Here is a 6037-nt window from a genome sequence, read left to right on the forward strand (position 1 = left end):
TTTAATAAGAGCAGGAGCACTGAGGTTCTCTACTGGCTCCCAGGACCTCTCCTCAGGACCAAACCCTCTCCAGTCCACCAAATAGAAAGTCCTTCCTCCTACCCTCTTGCAGTCCAGGATCTCCTTTACCTTCGAATACATCGGAAGGACCGCTGGGAGCAACTGTGGAACTAGAAGTCTTGCTGTAGTGGTTCAGGACCACTGGTTTCAGGTGGGACACATGGAAGGAGTTGGGGATTCTGAGGGTAGGAGGGTAGGAGGCAGCCACATCTTATAGGAGACAGGGTTGATTTGTTGCAGAATCTCGAAAGGAACAAGGAACCAGGGAGCAAACTTGTATGAGGGTACCTTCAAGTGAATGTTTCGAGAGGACAGCCAGACTTTAGTACCTGGAAGATACTGAGGCAGCCCTTCTCCTAGTATCTGCCTTTCTCTTCATGTGATCTACTGCCAGCAAAATAGAGGACCGGGTCTGTCGCCAGATTTGCAGGAAGTCCCCATATGCAGAGTCAGCAGCAGGTACCTGAGATGAAGACTACACAGGAAGAGGGACTCTAGGATGTTGACTGTATACAATGTGAAATGGAGTGGAAGTGGTGGACTCACTTGTATGGTTGTTGTATGAGAACTCGGCCCATGGAAGAAGCTGTACCCAGTTATCATGCTGTGAAGAGATGAAGTGGCGGAGATAATTCTCCATGATCTGGTTGATCCTCTCAACTGGCCCAAAGGCTAAGGAAAAGTCCAAACTCACATCCAGGAGTTTACAGAGGGCTCTCCAGAACTTTGAGGTAAACTGAACCCCCCGGTCGGACACAATGTGAAGAGGCAAGCCATGCAAGCGAAAGATGTGTTGAATGAAGAGACTCGCCAGTCGGGGAGCAGAAGGTAGGCCGATCAGCGGGATAAAATGTGCCATCTTAGAGATCCGGTCCACCACCACCCAGATGGTGTTGCATCCTGCTGAGGGAGGGAGGTCTGTGACGAAGTCCATTGCAATGTGCTGCCAAGGGGCATTGGGTACAGGCAGAGGTTGAAGCAGACCGGCCGGCTTGGAGTGACTAACTTTGTTAGAAGCACACACTGTGCAAGAAGAGACAATGTCCAGAACATCTTTAGGTAGCGTGGGCCACCAGAAGTGACGAGCAATCAGGTCTTGGGTTTTATGGACACCAGCGTGCCCAGCCAGTTTAGAACTGTCTGCCAACCGAACAAAAGTTCTCCCTGGCGGGATGTCTCTAATCTGCAAAGGATTAGCAGTGACAATGCAGGGCGGGTCTATGATAGTCTGAAGGGACTCCACCGTGTCTTCCGTCTCAAATGATCTGGACAGGGCATCGGCCCTCACATTCTTGTCAGCGGGACCGTAGTGGAGAAGAAACTGGAAATGGGGGAAGAACAGCGACCACCTGGCTTGACGAGGATTCAGTCTTTGAGCGGACTGAAGGTAGGTAAGGTTTTTGAGTAATTGCGCTCAGCAGAAGAAAAAAGTCTTGAGTAGTAGCCACATACTACTGCCTTTCCTTTGGAGCTCCTCTGGAACAGAAGTGCACCTGCACCAACAGAGGAAGAGTCCACCTCCAATGAGAACTGTTGAGATATGTCAGGGTGATGGAGGATCGAAGGAGAAGTGAAGGCTTTCATGAGGCTAATGAATACGGACTCTGCCTCTGGAGTCCACACCTTGGCGTTCACACCCTTCTTGGTGAGGGTAGAGATGGGAGCCGTCAGAGATGAAAAGTTCGGAATAAACTGCCGGTAGAAATTGGCGAATCCCAGGAACCGTTGTATGGCCCTTAGGCCTTGAGGACGTGGCCACTCCAGGACAGACTTTAGTTTCTCAGGGTCCGTCTTAAGACCTTGATCTGAGATGACGTAGCCCAGGAAGGGCAAAGACTTCCTTTCAAAGACGCACTTCTCCAACTTACCATATAAGCGATTCTATCTTAGTTCACAGAAGAACTTGACGGACATGCCTCCGATGGGTCATCAGATCTGGGGAGAAAATCAAAATATCATCGAGATAAACTAGAACACACATATAGAGGAGATCTCGGAAAATATCATTGACGAGTTCATGAAAGACTGCAGGAGCGTTACACAGTCCGAATGGCATTACTAGGTATTCCTCGTGCCCATCGCGGGTGTTAAATGCCGTCTTCCATTCGTCACCCCGGCGAATCTGGATTAGATTATAAACCCCCCGCAGATCTAGCTTAGAAAATTTTTTGGCTCCTCGTATGCGATCAAACAGCTCGGATATAAGTGGCAACGGGTATTTGTTCTTGACCGTGATCTGGTTGAGACCACGGTAGTCAATGCAGGATCGAAGGGATCCATCTCTCTTCTTAACGAAGAAGAAGCCTGCCCCAGCCGGGGAGGAAGATTTTTGAATAAATCCCCTCTCCAAGTTCTCCTTGATATAGGCTGACATAGATAAAGTCTCTGGCAAGGAGAGAGGATATACTTGTCCACGGGGAGGAGAAGCATTAGGAACCAGTTCAATGGGACAGTCATAATTCCGATGTGAAGGCAACGTCTCAGCCTCTCGTTTTCAGAAGTCATCCGCAAAACTGGCATACTGAAATGGTAGACCGGAGAGTGATTGAGGCAGAGGGGGCATAACAGGACGGACTTGTGACAGGCAATGGCTATGGCATCTGGAACCCCCTTGAAGAACCACTCCGGAATTTCAGTCAAGGACCGGGGCGTGTAGGCGGAGCCATGGCAGACCCAGCAGGATAGGATTGATAGCCTTGGGTAATACCAGGAAGGATGATCTGTTCTGAGTGAAGAGCCCCGACCCGTAGTGTCAACGGCTCCGTGATTAGCATAATTGGATCGGGCAATGGTAGACCAGTCACAGAGGCAACAGCCAGGGGTCTCTACAGACGGACTGTGCGTAGACGTAAACGATCCACTAGATCCTGCTGGATGAAATTAGCAGCCGCTCCAGAGTCAAGATAGGCGGAGGAGGGATGTGACGTCTCTCCGGAGACGATGGCCACAGGAATCGATAATTTGGAAGAGGTTTTAACGTTTGGAGACGTTCCACTTAGAGTTGCCTCTCCAACCAACCCTAGATACTGGAGTTTCCCGGTTTCTGTGGGCATTGGCGCACAAAATGACCCTTAAGGCCACAATACATACATAGTCCAGAGGAGCGTCTGCGCTGCTTCTCCTGTTCAGATAACCTGACTCTGTCTACCTGCATGGGTTCTTCAGGTAGCGCACTAGGGGAAGACAATAGTGGTCTCTGGACCGAGGGTGGTGGTCTGTGGGCCTGGCTCTCCTGTCAAACCTCTTGAGTGCGCTCCCGGATTCTCATATCAACCCCGGTGGCTAACAGGATGAGGGCATCCAAGGTAGAAGGAAAGTCGCGGGCTGCCAGTCCGTCCTTGATGTGAGAGAACAGTCCCTGCCATAAGGTTGCCACCAGTGCCTCATTGTTCCATGCCAGCTCAGCTGCTAGGGTACGGAAGGAGATAAACAACAACCTAAAAAATGAGTCAAAACCGAACTACGATGAAAAAATGAAAATTTTTATTGACACATAACAAGACAAAAATAATAAATATAATTGCTCACATGTTAAAAGACAAGGATGACTACCACAGTGTGGGAGAAAAGGAGGCCAGACACACATATATATATATTGGGGCTAGTATTGTAGCATATGCATGTAATGGATGGTACAAGGGTGCATAAATAAATAAATAAATAGATAAGTTACTAGCACCTGAAAACCATCAGAAGGTATATACATATCAAAAAGACTATGCAAAATCCCAGTTAAATGGTATGTGACTTATAACTGTTGGTGCAAATGGGCACCTGTTTAGCATAAGTCATTAATACGGAATACACATGCAGCTAGATGAAAGTGGCTTACCCATGCAGTATCAAACTGTTGTCTGGCGTCACACCCGACACGCGTTTCGACGAAAAACACCTTCGTCCCCCGTTTTTCACCTCGGGGGTGGAACAGTGAGTAGATCCAGGCGGACCCGGATAGAATTCCCAGCCTCAAGGAGTTGATCCTGACGTGTGCGTAGGTCATGCATCTCCGTCTGTATCTTCTGGACTGCGGTCTTGGGCTGGCCAGCAGGTTCCATGGCCTGAGCGTACTATCACGGTCACAGGGTATGTGGACCCACTAGGCCGCTCCGCCGTAGCGGGGAGGCAGCTGACCAGGTCACAGTCTACACGAAAGTCAATAGCAGATAGCAATGCTTGGGTACCTGAACTAGTCCAGACGGTGACTGTTGCTTCAGCACGGATGGAGGCCGGTGCGGCAGGTAGCACCAGACGTGGCGGACAGAATCCGATGTGGCAGAAGACACTGGACGTGGCAGAAGACACTGGACGTGGCAGAAGACACAGGACTTGGCAAACGACACTGGACGTGGCAAACGACACTCCGATTCTCGCTGCCACTACCTCCTCGCTACGACTGAGACGCAAGGTCCTGCAGGGGATTTCTAAACCAGTGCCAGATCCACTTCAGCCTACATGGCAGATCATTTCCTTCCGATGGTTCTAGAATCGCATTCATAGTCTCTCTCCTGGCTAGCCCTGGCATGGGCAAATCCCATCTGGGAACATCAGGAACCAGAGACCCGTGACTTACAGTGCTTCCTACAAACTTTCCGCACAGTATTTTAGATTGCCTCATTCTTCTAGCCACCCGGATTGACATGCGGATACAGGAACGGTCTCAAGAGGTACGCCGGTCCAGAAGATTTCCTAAGCTGGCACCTACATTTCAGCAACCCCTGTTGCCCTCATTAGCTACTCCACCTAAGGACCCCATGCAAGTAGACCGCCTCAAATTGTTTGTCCAAGAAAAACAATGCAGACGCACTTTGGGACTATGTCTGCATTGCGACCTCGGAGGCCATTTTGTGTGTCTGTGTCCCCAAAAAACTTCAGTGCCTAGGTTTGGTTGGAAAGACAAGCCTCCGGGGAGGACTTTTGTGCGGTTGGCAGACAGGAGGAGAATCCATCACTGGGGACACAGCTCCAAACTGGCTGAACACACGTGTGTTTTAAAGACTCGAGACATGATAAATCGTCATTTCTGGTGGCCCACGCTGCCCAAAGATGTTGTGGACTTTGTCTCTTCCTGTACTGTGTGTGCTTCAAACCAGGTTGCTCACTCCAAGCCTGCCGGTCTGCTCCAACCTCTGCCTGTACCCAATGCCCCTTGGCAGCACATTGCAATGGACTTTGTCACTGACCTCCCTCCCTCAGATGGAGGCAATACTGTCTGGGTGGTGGTGGACTGGTTTTCGAAGCTAGCACATTTTATCCCACTGACCGGCCTACCTTCTGCTCCTCAACTGGCAAGTCTCTTCATTTAGCACATCTTCCACTTGCATGGCTTGCCCCTTCACATCGTGTCCGATCGGGGGGTTCAATTTACCTAAAAATTCTGGAGAACACTCTGTAAACTCCTGGATGTGAGATTGGACTTTTCCTCAGACTATTACCCCCAGTCAAGTCGAGAGGTTTAACCAGATCATGGAAATTATCTCCGCCAATTCATATCCATGCAGCATGATGACTGGGTACAGCTTCTTCCATGAGCCAAGTTCTCATATAACAACCACACTAGTGAGTCCATGACTTCCACACCGTTCTTCATTGTCTACAGCCAACATCTACAAATGTACCCGCAGCTGACTCTGCATTTGGGGACTTTCTGCAAATCTGGCAACAGACACGTTCCTCTATTCTGCTGGCAGTCGATCGCATGAAGCGAAAGGCGGATACAAGAAGAGAGCCGCCTCAATATCTTCCGGATACCAAAGTCTGGCTTCTAAGCTTCGGCTGCCACCTACCCTAAAAATCCCCAACTCCTTTCATGTATCCCTCCTGAAGCCTGTGGGCCTGAACCGCTAAACTAAAACTCCTAGCCCTGCAGTTGCTCCCAGAAGTTCTTCCGATGTGTTCGAGGTAAAGGAGATCCTGGACTTCAAGAGAGTAGGAGGAAGGACTTTTTATTTGGTGGATTGGAAAGGGTTTGGTCCAGGGG

This window comes from Rhinoderma darwinii, chromosome 5, assembly GCF_050947455.1.
Source record: "Rhinoderma darwinii isolate aRhiDar2 chromosome 5, aRhiDar2.hap1, whole genome shotgun sequence".
NCBI classification, from domain to species: Eukaryota; Metazoa; Chordata; class Amphibia; order Anura; family Rhinodermatidae; genus Rhinoderma; species Rhinoderma darwinii.